Here is a 15,060-nt window from a genome sequence, read left to right as displayed (position 1 = left end):
AGTTGTCTGCAAATTTGCCTATCTTTACCTTTGTAGCTTTGGCCCAGTCTGCCACTACCTTGGCTCCACCAGGCTTAAATCCTTCCCCACCCAAGCCTTTATCTTCTCCCAGTTTGACTGTTATTATTACAAAGCTCTCCCAGCACCGCCTCACCTTTTCCTAATTCCGTGCCTCTAGGCCCTACCTGAAAAGAGCTAGAGGTTTGGAGCTGGAAGACTTAAAGTCCCATTTCCAATATTGATATAGCTATGTAGCCCTTGGGCTGGTCACCTAACTTCTTCCAGCCTCAGTTCCCTCATCTGTAAAGCGGGGATAATAATATTTGCACTCCCTTGCAGGGTTGTCATGAGACAATGTCCGTTTGGGACTTTAAGATCCATTTTGGAAGGTATTTTGTGCTTAGCTGCAGTATGACCAACACTAGTCATTACCATAGTCCGTTTGGGCAGTCTTCTTCTGGCTCACAAACCATCTAATGGTGCCAGTGTGTGGTGCCAAGAGAGGCCTGAAAAATAAAGAAGTAAGCAAGAGGAATCCCATTTCAGTTCATTTCTGCTGGCTCTATGTGGCCCAGAGGGCAAAGTCAGGAGTTTGAGATCCACAAATTCCATGAAATCAATAGGGGCAAGGTCCAATACTTTCATTTTACATATAAGTGAATGGAGATGACAGAAAGTCATTTCCAGCCCAAGGTCACATGACTAATGAATGGCAGAGCTGAAATTTGAATCCAAATCATCTGTCTACAAGGCCCATTTTCTTTTTCCTATCCACACAATTTCCCAATGAGATATGTTTTATGCCACAGTCAGACAGATCCTGGCCCTCCTATGTCCTCCATGTAGATAGATGGTGAGTCAGAAGTCTCATTTTCTCATCTTTGGAGTCAGGAGTCATTCAGTCAACCAGGATTCACTGAATATTTATGCAAAAGATCCTCAGATCTGCTTATCCAACTCTAATCTCTCTCCTGACCCCTAGTCTCACATCTCCAAATGCCTATTGGACATCCTGAAGTGGATATCCTGTAGACCTTTTAAACTCAACATGTCCCAAACTGAACTCATCTCTCTCAACCCCCAAACCAAACACTACCTTCTTCCTAAATTCCCTAAATTAGTACAGAGGATACCATCATCCTCCTAGCCAGCAAGGCTTACAGTTTACTTATTATCCTCAAGTCTTTACTCTCTCATACATTCCTGCCCTCCTCCTATATCTGATCAGTTGCCACAGCCTATTGACCTTACCTTCCCAACACAACATCTCTTGTATATGGTCTCTTCTGTCTGACACTGTCAGAGGTACTGACTTCATGTCTGGACTGCTGCAGTAGCCTGCTGGTGGGTCTCCCTGCCTCAAGCCTTCTCCCCACTCCAGTCCATATTCAACTCAGTCATCAAAATCATTTTCCTCTAAAATGCCCATCTCACCACACCACCTCCTATTCAATCCAGTGGATTCCCATTATATTGGGAATCAAATATGAAATCTTCATTTGGCTTGTTGATTTGTTTATCCACCTTCTCCACACCTTCAAACCTTTATAACCTGGCTCCTTCCTACTTTTCCAGTCTTCTTATACATCACTTCTGTCTACTAGATACAATGACACTGACATCCTTGCTATTCTTGTTATAAGGCACTGTCTCCCGACTCTGAGTATTTTCCCTAAAATGTTCTCTCTCCTCTCTCTAACTCCTGGCTTCCTTTAAGTCTCAACTAAAATCCCACCATCAACAAGAAGTTTGTCCCAATCTCCCTTAAGGCTAGCGGCTTCCCACTGAGATTACATCCAGTTCATCCTGCATATATCTTATTTATATGTAGTTGCTTTCATGCTATCTCTCCCACTAGACTGGGAAGTCCTTTGAGAGCAAGGACCATCTTTTGCCTCTCTGTACCTCCCCAAGACCTAAGCACAGTATCTGGCACAGAGTAGGTCCTTAATACTTATTGACTAGACTCTGACTTGTCTATGATGTATCAGGACCTGTATTCCAGGGCCAGGGATGCAAAGACACAAACTAAACAGTATGGGTTCCATTAAGGAGAAATACTACATCCATTCTCTTTGCTGTCTCTTTAATTAGCCCTTTTCTGCAACTGCAAGTGCCATTCTGACATGAAGTCCTCTTGGTTCCATTCTCAGGCTGGCTCCAATCTACCTTTTCATCATTGTTTCACTTTGCTCATGATATCAAAGGATCACAGGCTTGAGGAAGGGAACTTAGAGGTCCCCTGGTCCAACCTCCTCATTTTCTCCTTCAGTTTCCTTTGGTTCAGATGTGAATAATAGTACCTCCATGTTTATTCCACTAAACTGTTAGAAGGTTTTGAAGAAAATGTTTGGGAAAGCACTTTGAAAAGAATGGGCCCTAACCTTGCAGATCCAGAGGCCAGGGTTCTAATGAGAATCTGGGACTGTGGGTTCTAGTCCTTGACTCTCCCACTAACTTGGGGTTTCCTCTTGGACAAATCTCAAGACTCCTTAGGGACTCAGTTTCCTTATTTGCAAGATGAGAGGGTTGGACTAGACCAGGGGTATGGAACCTGTTCTGTAAAATTTGGATTCCATCAAAGGGCCATACTTGAGGACCTAGAGGATCCCATGTGGCCTCTAGTTCGCAGATTCCCACCCCTGGACTAGATGGTCTTTAAGGTCCAAGTCTCACATTCTATATCCAGGTTAAACAGCTAGTAAATAGCATAGAGTAGTATTCTATGGAAGAATCAGAAAGGAGGCAAATGTTACTGGACCACAAAGTTCATGGAGGGAAATGATCACAGGTGAGGATGCAGAAGCTCTGAGAGGTTTTAGTTACCTTTACAATCCAGGGAACCAGGGTCACACAGGTAGTAAATGGGAGATCTCAATTCCAAAGGTACCTCTTCCTTTCATAGACTCTACATGCCAGCCAAAAGAGACTACTAGCATTTCCCTGAACAATAACCACAAACTGCCAGTGACCTCAGGGCATTCACACAAGCTTTCCCCCAAGCCTGGCACTCTCTTCTTATTTGTGCCTTTTCTTCATGACCCAGTTCAAGTGCCACCCAAGTGAAGCCTTATCCAAGCTATTGGGGTCCTCTCCCTCCTCAATTTAATTTTTTTGTCTAATTTCTCTTTGCTTCCTTTTACTCCCTACTCTTCATCATACTTGTTGGGTTATTAACCTCCCCTCCCCCACCACAGACCCCAGCAGACATAAGATCCTTGAGGTTAGAACTGTTTCATTTTTATATCCTATAGATATAGGATACACCTGATACAATTTCTGACATATTATATGTTTAAATAATGTTTGTTGAATTGAATTGAAGTTGACATGGACAACTAGGCAGCCTAGTTGGATAGAGTGCCTGGATAGAGTAAGGGAGACCTAAGTTCAAATCTGGCCTCAGACACTTACTAGATGGGTGACTCTGGGCATTCCATTTAACTCTGCTTGCCTCAGTTTCCTCATCTGTCAAATGATCTGGAGAAGGAAATGGCAAACTGCTCCAGTATCTTTGCCAAGAAAACTACAAATGGGGTCAATGAAAAAGAGTTTGACACGACTGAAATGACTGAATTACAACCAAAGTGGACATTTCTGCTGGCGTGCAACTGTTAATTTAGTGTCCCTGCTGCCTGCCCAGGAATCAATGTGTAAAATGCATGGGAAAGCATATCACAAAGGGGTTTATTCATCTCTCAAACTAGGCATATCCTCTGCTCTCTAGCCTGCATCCTTAATTCTAGTCTACTTTCTGTTTCCTCATTTTCTCACTCACTATTCTCCATCTCCATGACTTTGCATTGGCTATCCCCCAAACTTGGAATGCTCTCCCTCCACCTCCTTCCTTGGCCACTTCCAAACTCTGCTTATATCCCAACATCTGCGGGAGGTCTCCATTCCTCCATCCCCCTGCCACTGGTGCCTTCTTTCTGCCCTGTTTATATTTTCTTTGTGTTTAGTTATTCTATTTTATTGTCCTTACTAGAATGTGAAGGTTACTATCAGTTCTGCCTTTCTTTGCAACCTCAATGCTTAACACAGTGCCTAATACACAGTAAACCCTGAAGAAATACCTGCTGAATTGTTGACTGCACTGGCATACTTGTCTAAGAGACACAAGGAAATTTAAAAAAAAAAAGGAACATTTCCCAAATAGGAATAGATCTTTTCTATAAAGGGCACAGGTCTAGGAATCAGAAGACCTGGTTTCCAGAACTTACTCTTTCATGAAGCAATTGTGTGATTTTGGAGCATCTCTCTAGGTCCCAATTTCTTCATTTGTAAAATGAGAAGAGAAGGATATTAGAGCCTTTTGAAAAATACAAAGTGTTATTTTACACATGACAAGTGTTTTCCCCAAATACAGAAATTATATGAAATTGTTCTTTTCTCTGAGCCACAAAGAAGCTATTCTATCTCAGAAAGGGATCAGACCAGGGATGGGGAACTTGGGGTCTTGAGGCCACATGTGGTCTCTGGATCAAACTTTATAATATTTGGTACAAATTATAATCAAGTCAAGAAAGTGTGAATCACAGAAACCTCAGAAGTGTGTCTCCATTTTGTGTCCAATGGTATAAGTTTAGAAGCAAGACATGGTTCAAATTTCAGAAAGATTCAAAATCCTCTTTATGTTTTTGTAACAAGAATAATCAAGGAAAGCCTCTGATTTTCTGATCTAGATCATTTACCGTGGAACTGGCCGTCTGCTCTGAGCCCCACTAGAAAAGGTAAGGATAAGACGATAATAATGACAGCTGACATTGATACAATGCTTTAATTTGATTAAAATTGAATTAAAATTAATTTAATTAGAAACATACATTAAGCACTCCAACTATGTGTAAAACACTATGCTATGAAGCTAAAAAAAAACAACCCACTTTACATCCATTAGCTCATTTGATCATGGAAGGGCAGTGTCCAAGTGGGGGATGAGACACAGGTATATAGTCAGAGGGATAGGAATGGGGGACCGGACCTGTCATTTCATTGTAATAGGGAACTCCGAGGTAACCTACCAATTCTGAGTGTCAGTCAACTAGTACTGATTATGAATTTATTAAGTTCGGTATGACAGGCATTGTGCTAAGAAAGTTGACTCTTCTCTGCAATTTATAATCTTAAAGAGTGTCCTATAACACTGAGAGATGGAGTCATTTGCTCAAGGTCACTCAGCCAGCAGTGTGTCAGAGGCAAGACTTGAACTCAGGTCTTGTAAGACTTCTTTGAGGCCAGTTCTCTACTGCTACCTTTCCTCCATGGCCATAACACACAATAATGCATGAATGGAGAGATTCAAAACAAAGTGTTGTGTGAGGTGTGAGGGGGATGGTTATTACCAGTGAAGTCACAGAGGGCTCAGCATTTGAGCTGGGGCTTTAAGGATAGGTATGATTCATAGAATCATAAACTTCTAGACCTGGAACGAGCCTTGCCTTTTGCCCTTGACTGGCCCCTACCTAGTCCAGTTTTATTTTCACTACACCCCACAATTAGATATTTGCAAGGACATACCTACTAAATATTTCACAAGTAGTTTCATTGATATGGGTACTTTAGTGTCCATCTTACTCCCCTTATTTTGGTAAATCTTATTCCCCTTCATCTTTGTGGATGGTTTTCATGATATATACACATGAATAGATGTTTATATATATGAACATATACATATTATATATACCTCATGTGTCTGATATGCAGTAGGTCCAGATCTGTGATTTCATCTCTGAAGAGAACTCCCTCTTATGCAGATCAGCAAACAGCCACAATTCTGCAACTTATGATCTTGGAGAGTTGCCAGGGGAGCATGGAGAAGCCAGGAAATTTGTTCAAGATTACAGAGCCAGTATGTGTCAAGGGGTAGGACCTGAATTCAGGTCTTTCTGACTCTGAGATAAGCTTTCTACACACCATCCCATGCTGATAGAGAGATAGGTGTTGGATAGGTATGTGTATATGTGTATTGAGTATGGATATATATATATTATATATATATATACACACACATATATACATACATACAATCTACTTACATAGATGTACACATATACACATACATCTATATGTTAGTCAATAAGCATTCAACAGCACCTACTATGTGCCAGGCACTGTGCTAAATCCTTGAGCTACAGAGACAAAAGTTATCTTTCAATGACTCATCAGGGGCATGGAGATCACAAGCATCATTGGATCATAGATTTGAAGCTGAAAGGGAGGTCAGACACCATCTCCAAAAGCCCCTTTGTTTTACACATGAGGAAACTGAGGCTCAGAGAAGTTTGCTAGCTGAGCCCAAGAATGGTTCTACCAAGTTGGAAAGGCTTCCAGTGAGGTCCAGTGATACTCTCTGTATCTGTGTCCTGAAGGTTAGGCTAGCCTGGTTTGTCACCAGGGCATTGGTCTACCAGGTGACAGAATTTTTTCAACCACAACAGCTCATGAAGAGGTTGCAATATAAGATATACCTACACTGATGAAATCATGTATTTTTGAAGTATGAGCTTGAGCGCACACAGAAAGGAATGCTACCTAGATTCTGACAGACTGGATCTCTGTAGTAATGATGGGGTTGTTTTTATAGTTTCTTTACAGACACTAATTTTACCAGTCAATAACCTCTAAGTCTCCTTCAGTGAGATAAACTGAGGTACTGACTGCTAAATGGATTGTCTAAGGATCATACAGGATGAACCAACCAAAAAGGTTCTTCATTGAAGTCTCTTGGCAAGTAAAACGATTTTTACTGTTATGTTAAAAGGCAGCATGACCTAGTCAAAAGACAACCAGCCTCAGTCAGAATAACCTGGGTTCAGTCAACATGTCAGTCAACAAACATTTATTAAGAACTTAATTTGTGACAGGCGTTATGATAAGCACTGGGACACAAAGAAAGGTAAAACACAGTTGCTGATCTGAAGGAGCTCACATTGTAATGGCAGAGATGACCTGCCAAAATCTTTACCTACATACAAGATATGCAGAGTGCAAATAAAAGATAATCTTGGAGAAAAGACACAAGTTGGGGTGGGGGCATAAAGAACTAAGAAAGACCTCCTCCAGAAGGTGGGATGTAAGCTAAATCTGAAAAGAGGCCAGGGCATCCAGGATGCACAGCTGAGCTGGGAGACCATTCCAGGCATGGTTTACAGACAGTAGAATAGTCACAGTCAGGACTGTTTTATGCAAGGAACAATCAGGCCAGTGTCACTGGAGAGAATAAAGCAGAAAAAAGACTGGAAAGGCAAAGGGTCAGGTTATGAAGGGCTTTAAATTCCAAAGAAAGCATTTTATATTTGATCCTGGGAGTAATTATTATTCATCCTTCACTCTCAAAACATTGGAGTTTACTAAATAAAGGAGGGATATGTTAAGACCTTTGCTTTGGCAGCTAAGTGGAGGATGAATTAGAGAGGGAGGAGACTTGAGGCAGGGAAATCAAATAATAGGCTATTGCTAGTTTTGTGACTTTGCACAGGTCATTTCACTTTTCAGTGGTACTGGTAACTGACTATTCGATGCAAAAAGTTATGGATTTGCCCTAGTAAAAGCATTTCCTTCCTTAGAGTTCTCTATATCAAGAAATAACAGTTCTGAACCCAAAAGAAAATGAAAAGCAACCTGACATGGTAGGAGAAACACTGAACTGAGAGGCAGGAGAACTGGGTGTTCATTCAATCTAACTTCTTTAACTATGCGATGTTGGGTCATTTATTTCATATCTTTTTGTCTGTTTCCCCACCTGCAAGAGACAGGGTTGGACTTGTTTTTTAAGATCTTCTCTGGCTATAACATTTGCTATAATTTTTTTAAAAAATGTTAGCTCATCTCAAGTTATTCCTAATTTGTAGTGCTTCAATTCACTTTGAAAAAGATAATGAAGTGATAGAAAACCACATAATATAATCCAGAAGAAATCCCGATCAACTTGCTCTATCCCCTTGTGTCCTCCCCCTTGCTCCCCATTCCTTCTTTCCTGTCTCTTAGGGCCTTTGGAGCTCTAAATTTTTACAGGTTCATGGAGTTAAGATTGATGAAGGGATGGCCCGGAATGTGACTTACCTTTTCCTACCAAGACACAATCTTGGAGAACCACCCCAGGCCTCATCTGATGCTGAGGAGACAGTTGCAAAATTTTGTCATCAAATCAGTTGACAGCAAGCATTTATTAATCACCTACTGCATGCCAGGCATTGGAGATACAGACAAAAAAAAAATGAAAACAGTCCCTGTCTTCAAAGAGTTAAAACACTAATAGCTGAGATCAGAAAAAATCATGTGCAGGTGTATGAGTTGAGTTTTCAAATGAATAAGGGTGAGAAGAGTGCATTCCAGCATAGCCTGTGCAAAGGCTCAGGAGGGAGATGACTGTATATGTATATTATGAGAAACAACATAAAGTCCAGGTTAGCTGATTCACAGAGTTCATGGAAGGGAGCAGAGCCTGAAAAGGTACATTGCAGCCTTTTGGCTTTTAGTTGAGAGGAGCTATGTCCTCACACCCTCTCCTCCCCCAAATGATTCTAAGTTTGTGCCTGTTCCATGTGGTGCTTTGGTTGTACTGCAGACCCGCCCCACATGAGTCAGTGAATCAGTCAGTGGGGATGGGAAAAGGCCTAAGGTCGGTCATCTGATCTATCTGGTAAAGAATACAGATAAAGAAAGAGTTAGATCAATAGGTAGATGTACAAAACTGCACACACATACACACACGCACACACACACACATAAACTCACACGCTAAGAGTGAGAACAAGGCAGAGGGATTGAAAAGACATACTCACTCTTACAGTGTTCAAAGAAGTTAAAAAAAAGGGAGGCAGGTTCAGGTAATCCTGTAATGCAGGTCTGAGCTAGCCTGGAAAGCGCAGGGATTTTAGCAAAGGAGGAGCTCTCCAGAACAGGACCAATTAAAACCTTTTAAATAAATTGTTCCCTTGACTCCTTTCAAAGTTTAGCTGTAATAGCCCCCTTCATTTGTCTCAGCCATCTTTTCCTTATCCCTACCTTACTCAAGTTAAACTTATTCCTTCACCACCCATGACAGAAATGTTCATTCTCATTACTTTGGAGGGGAAACCACCACAGGCCAGGTCTGGGGCAATGCATAGAGCTTTGCGCTACACCCCCGGCTGTTCTCTGATGTCTCATAGGGGAGGGGGTGTTTAGGGAGAGGGAGAACAGGAGGAGAAGAGCTCCTGAGGATGCAGTAAAAAGTTTATTTCCTGGCACTAACTTGGGATGTCCACATTACTCACCCGAAGTGGAGCCATGCAGGTGAGTTAGGCAGTCAGGCCCTCCCTGAGACAGGGTAATAAAACCTTTATGGCACTCCATACTATGACATACTTAGTTGACATCACCTGTTAGTCTTCATTCTTTTCTCCCTCTATTTAGAAAAAAAAAGTCTTTCTCAGTTCTTCCATTTTGAGATTGTCATTGTTCATTTCAAGGAGATTTATTTAGGAGGAAGATATTTGACACGATTTGGAAAACAAGAGGGCTCATCAGCAGAAGGACTTTCCCCAGTGTTTATAGGTGTTACAGAAATTATCGATGGAACTGAATAGAGCTCGAAGGTTATCATGACCTCATACAATACAGCATCTGTGCTTTCCTACCGAATATACCATACAATTCAGAAAAGCAAACAGCTTTTAATTTTCTGTGTCATCTGCACTGCATTTCCCTTTTGTTTCCATCAGAACTTTAAAGGGCGTGGAAGGGAGGACAGAGACATAAACTTAGCGATGGGCTCCTAAAGTGTCCCTGTCTCCAGGCGTAGCTTTGGAGTACCTGTTTACTTTCTGTATGTGTGTCTGGCTTCTCATGAATCACGGAGCTACCCCAATAAGGCTAAGCAACTGACCCAGATTTGAACAGCTGGTTAATGGACCAGTCGGGACTAGAATCCAGTACTCAAACTCAGATACCTCCCGAAAGAGAAGGCTTGTCTTTATTAACGGTTACTTTTAGGATTTCCATTGGACCACCATGACCACTATGCAAGAAAAGAAATGTGAAATTTTCAGTAAACTAGTTCAAGAAAAGTAATAGTTTCTTAACAAGTAAGTTTGACATTGCTTTGGACTTGGTCTGGACCAGCTCAGACTAAGTCAGCTCCCCTGCTGCTAGGAGGATTTGAGTTCCAGGGCCCAGTGTTCTCCACGCGGCAGCACTATTTTTAAGTTTTTAAGTGCTAGTTCTACGATCCTCCAAAGACGGCTGACACCACCACGGCCAGCCACCCCCAGGCACCCTGGGCCACAGGGACCCAGCCTTCTGTCTACACAGCGTGGAGCCTTGACAGCTCACTTCCCTCCCTTTCTTCTGCTCCAGTCTCCTCTGGGTGACCCTGGCTCCCAACACACCAGGCTGCTGGCACCAGCCAGTCTGATTACAGGGGGAGACTTAAACCCTAGGGAGGGGATATCCTTTGCCACCTCTCTGCCCTCCGCCCCACTACCCGAGGGGTGTTGGAGGACTTTTAGATGGGAATGCATTGATTTCTGAATTCAGACACAAACCAGAACACAAAAGTTAGCTGAGGGGGGGGGGGGGGGAGAGGAGGAGAGGGGGATTTGCCGGACTGCGGCAAGGCTGGGGTGCTGGAAGCAGGGAGGGTGGCGGGCACGGGAGAGAAGGCACAGAGAGGCGTGACTGTCTGCAGGAGCTGTCTTCCTTCCTCCGCTCTCCATTCTCCAAAGTATCCAGACAAGCGCACCGGCTGCGGCGGCGCTGCCCCGAGGAGCTGGGGGAAGGGGGGGAGCCCAGCCCGGACCCCGCGTGCACGTTCCTGTGCGTGCCAGGGTTTCTCCTCGGCCCTGCACCGCCGAGCGCATGCACGCGCCTCCCTGTGTGCGCGCGTGTCCGCTCCGGCGGCAGTCTGTCTGTGACTCAGCGCGGTGGCGGCGGCGGCTTGGCTGCCGCAGAGCCCTCTCCGTGCGCGCGCTCGCGCTCGGGCTGGGCCGGGGGCCGGGGGCCGGGGGCTGGGCCGGGGCCGGGGGCCGGGGGCTGGGCCGGGGGCTGGGCCGGGGGCCGGGGGCTGGGCCGGGGGCTGGGCCGGGGGCCGGGGGCTGGGCCGGGGCCGGGGGCCGGGGCCGGGGCCGGGGGCCGGGGCCGGGGGCCGGGGCCGGGGCTGGGGCCGGGGGCCGGGGCCGGGAGCCGGGGGCCGGGGCCGGGGGCCGGGGCCGGGGGCTGGGCCGGGGGCCGGGGGCCGGGCCGGGGGCCGGGGCCGGGGCTGGGCCGGGGGCCGGGGGCCGGGCCGGGGCCGGGGGCCGGGGCTGGGCTGGGGCCCGGCGGAGGCTGTGTCCGCGCCCGCGCCCTTCGGCGCCCGCAGCGGGCCAGCCTGGCCGGGGCCGAGCCTCCCGGGGCGCGGGGAAGGCTGCCTGGCCGCTCCCGTCCTCGCAGCGGGGGCGCCCGGTGACCTGCAAGCGGTGACACCCTTCGCCCGGTGACCTAAGGACTTCGGCAGGAGAATGAGTCGGCCTGGGGGTTCGGAGTGTCAGCGCCTGGGCGGGGACCCCGAGTCGCGGCGCGGGCCAGTAAACGTTAATGACCGCGATCTGGCCCGGCTCCACCGCTGACTCACGCGGTGACCCAGCCCCGAGTCACCTCCGCCCCTCGAGCCCGCCCGCCCGCAGGCCTCAGTTTCCCCCGCTGGTGTACGAAGGGGGCATCCGCACCACGTCCCAGATCCCTGCCTGGGGCCCCGCGCTGGAGGGAGTCTTTTCAGTTAAACGTGGGGGAGGTACGCCTTGGCTCTCTTACCCAGGGAGAGAATCCTCCAGTCTTGGAATGGGATTGTTTGGTTTGGTTGGGAAGGGGAGGGGGTTAGTTTAAACCTCTAACGTCACCTAACCAGATTTGAGTTGTACTCCTTTTCCTTAAAGTTGGACCCGTTTTAAAGAGTATTGGAGTAGTTCACGGTACGTTTCATATGCCATGGTACTTACCAGCTTACTATATGTCATGTAAATGTATATGTAATTTATTGACATCATGTTACATTTTATTAGTGCTTCACAATTTCCGAAGATTAACATCCACTATTATTTCATTTAATCCTTACAACGAACTTGGGAAGTAACCAGGGCTGGTGTTACTGTCTCTGTTTTGTAGACAAATAAACTGAGATTCAAAGAGGTTTTGACTAATTCACAGCTTCTCCTACTGTATTTACCAAATGATCCTAAAATCTCTGTCACTGGGGAGAAGGAAGAGAAACTGGACAACTGAGGCATCCAGGGCCCCTCAGCACCAAGAGTTGGCCATAGGATATTTTTCATTTTTTATAATAGAAGATTGTGACCCTCGGAAAGGCAGCGTTGTAATGGAAAGAACACTGATAGGGAGTTCAAACCTTCCGCGTGTGTTTTCGAAGACCATGCCATCAGAGAAATGATGACATGACCTGCACTTGACTTTGTTTTGAGTGAGGGAGGGCTGTGCAGGTCACCAGCCTCACTTCTCCTCCAGAGCCATTGGAATCCAGTGACCAGATATTCATCAGGATGACTGGAGATGACCCAGAAAGAGGTAATTGGGGTTAAGTGACTTGCCCAAGGTCACACAGCTAGCGAGTGTCAAGTGTCTGAGGTGAGAAATGAACTCAGGTCCTCCTGACTCCTGCCCTGGTGCTATATCCACTGCACCACCTAGCTGCCCCTTCAAACCTTCTAGGTATATGTCAAGTCACTTCTGCTCTTGGTCACTCCTCAGAGGTGCTCCAGCTTGCCAGAGAACAAAATACCTCCAGATATGGTCTGACCATAAAGTACCAAGGGCTTATTTACCATTTCTATGCAGACTACTTCCAAACCTATATGACATCCTTAAGATCTTTTCTTGAATTCTAGGCCTGTTTGGAAATCTTGCTAGGCATCTCATCCAGGCTATTCTAGGAATCTTAAGCTCCACATCTATAAAAGCCACTCTATATTTTTTCCCAAAAACCTGTCTCTTCTCCTAACCTCCCACGGAGAGCACTATCATTCTTCCAGTCACCCAGGATCCCAACCAATATAGTCACCTTCATTCAACTCTTTATCCTTGAATGCTCCATATCCAGTCTCTCGGTGGATCATCTCCAATTTATTGTGTATATATATCTTCTTTGTAATAGGTTTTCAAGTGTTGTCCCCTCCCATTAGACTGTGGGCTCCTTGAAAGCAGAGATTATTTTTTGCTTCTTTGCCCAGGGCCTGGCACATAGTAGGTGCTTAATAACTGCTACTTAATTGGCTTACTAAGTGGTTGCTAAGTCCTGTTGATTCTATCTGAACATTTGTGCCCTCCTGTCCACTCTCACAGTCACCATCATGTTTCAGGCCTTTTTGTTTGAACTACTACAAGAACCTGTTTGATCTCCTTGATTCTGGTCCTTCCTCTCTCCAATCCATCCTCTGCCCTGATGCCAGACAGATATCCTTAAAACAGATCTTGCTATGTTACTCTTCTATTCAGAAGTCTTTACTGGCTCCTTATGACCTTTAGGATAAAATACAAAATCCTCATCTCAATATTTATAGTCTCCATAATCCAGCCACCTCAAGAGCTTTATTACTTATTATACCCCCTTCATAGAGCAGCTTAGATGGTGTAGTGGATAGCATGCAGGGCCTAGGGTTAGGAAGACTCCTTTTCACGAGTTCAAATTTGACCTCAGATACCTAGTAGCTGTGTGACCCTAATCCGTCACTTAACCCTGTTGGCCTCAGTTTTCTCATCTGTAAAATGAGCTGGAGAGGGAATGGCACACCACTCCAGTACCTTTGCCAAGAAAACCCCAAATGGAATCATGAAGAGTCAGGCATGACTAATTGACAAAAAATATATATATATATACCCCTTTATGTATTCCCTGTTAAAGTAAAAGTGGCCTGCTAGCCTTTCCCTGAAACCTCATTGTCATCAATTCTTCCCATATGAAGAAATTTATATTTCTTCATAATACTTTGCATATACTTCATATTCGCTTATCTGTATCTATGTGATACTGTACATGACATATTCACCAGTAGAATGGATGCTCCTCTAGTGTGGTTTTATTTCTGTTTTACCCTTGTATTATGAAGACCTATCATAATGCCTTGCACTTAGTAGATGCTTCAAAATTGAATTGAACTGAAAAGTTTCATGGCACTAGTTACAAACACTAAATAATTAAATTATTAGCAGTAACTTCATTATTACAAATGCTTTGTTGTTGTTGAGTTGTTTCAGTTGTGGAGTCTGGAGTTTTCTTGGCAAAGATACTGGAGTGTTTTGCCATTTCCTTCTCCAGTTCATTTGACAGATGAGGAAACTGAGGCCAGCAGGGTTCAGTGACTTGCGCAGGGTCACATGGCTAGTAAGTGCCTGAGGCCAGATTTGACACCAGGCCCAGTGCTCTCTCCACTCCATCATCTAACTGCCTTACTAAATATGCAGCCTGAGGTTAAATCATCTTTGTTGGTTACTATCAAACACCTGTTCAATCTGTATTAGACTTATAGCCAACTAATGCCCATAGAAGTTTGATTTTTTTTTCCTCACACAACTTTTTCAGCCCTGTCACTTTTAACCTATAGATGATTTTCTGAATTTAAGTACAGAAATTTGTTTTTATCCTTCTGAATTTTTATCTCATTGATAAGTAAATCTTCCACATTTTGAAGAGCTTTAAAGATTCTGATTTTATCATCCAGTATATTAGATATTCATCCATTTCATGTTGTATACAGAGACTCAATGAGCATGCCCTCTCTGTCTTCCAATCCTTGTTAAATTATTGACTAGGTCAGGTCAAAGAGAGAGCCTTGTGGAAAGCCTTTAGAGATCCTCCTTCAAGTTGATATGAAAGGATTAAAGAAAACTCATTGCTTGCAACTGCAAGTTCAGCTAGCTGGGACTACGAAGCATTGTACCAACCACCAGTTAGTGGTTCTTCATCTTGTCCAGAAGGCAATGATGAACGACTTGGCCAAATTACTTACAAATTACTGAAATCAAAGTACCTTCCATGAAAGGCATCCATCTTATCTATTAGTCTACTTAGCCTAAGGGGAAAAAAGGAAA

The 15,060-nt window shown here is 44.6% G+C and overlaps 1 long non-coding RNA gene across 2 annotated transcripts; it reads right to left on the bottom strand.

Annotated features, from left to right (window-relative positions):
- Positions 1-6,824: 6,824 nt before the first annotated feature.
- Positions 6,825-11,000, bottom strand: LOC140501477 (uncharacterized). Of its 2 annotated transcripts, none has more exons than XR_011966198.1 (4): positions 9,799-11,000; positions 9,261-9,391; positions 8,065-8,860; positions 6,825-7,744 (listed from the first exon to the last, which is right to left on the bottom strand). It is a non-coding gene; the product is annotated as an uncharacterized lncRNA (long non-coding RNA). The 2 variants fall into 2 exon arrangements; XR_011966199.1 differs by having other exon boundaries at positions 8,065-8,181.
- Between the last annotated feature and the right edge of the window lie 4,060 nt (positions 11,001-15,060).

Source organism: Notamacropus eugenii, chromosome 4 (genome assembly GCF_028372415.1).
Source record: "Notamacropus eugenii isolate mMacEug1 chromosome 4, mMacEug1.pri_v2, whole genome shotgun sequence".
Classification (NCBI taxonomy): domain Eukaryota; kingdom Metazoa; phylum Chordata; class Mammalia; order Diprotodontia; family Macropodidae; genus Notamacropus; species Notamacropus eugenii.
Note: the sequence above shows the minus strand (reverse complement) of the source record. Positions and strands in the feature narration are given on the sequence as shown.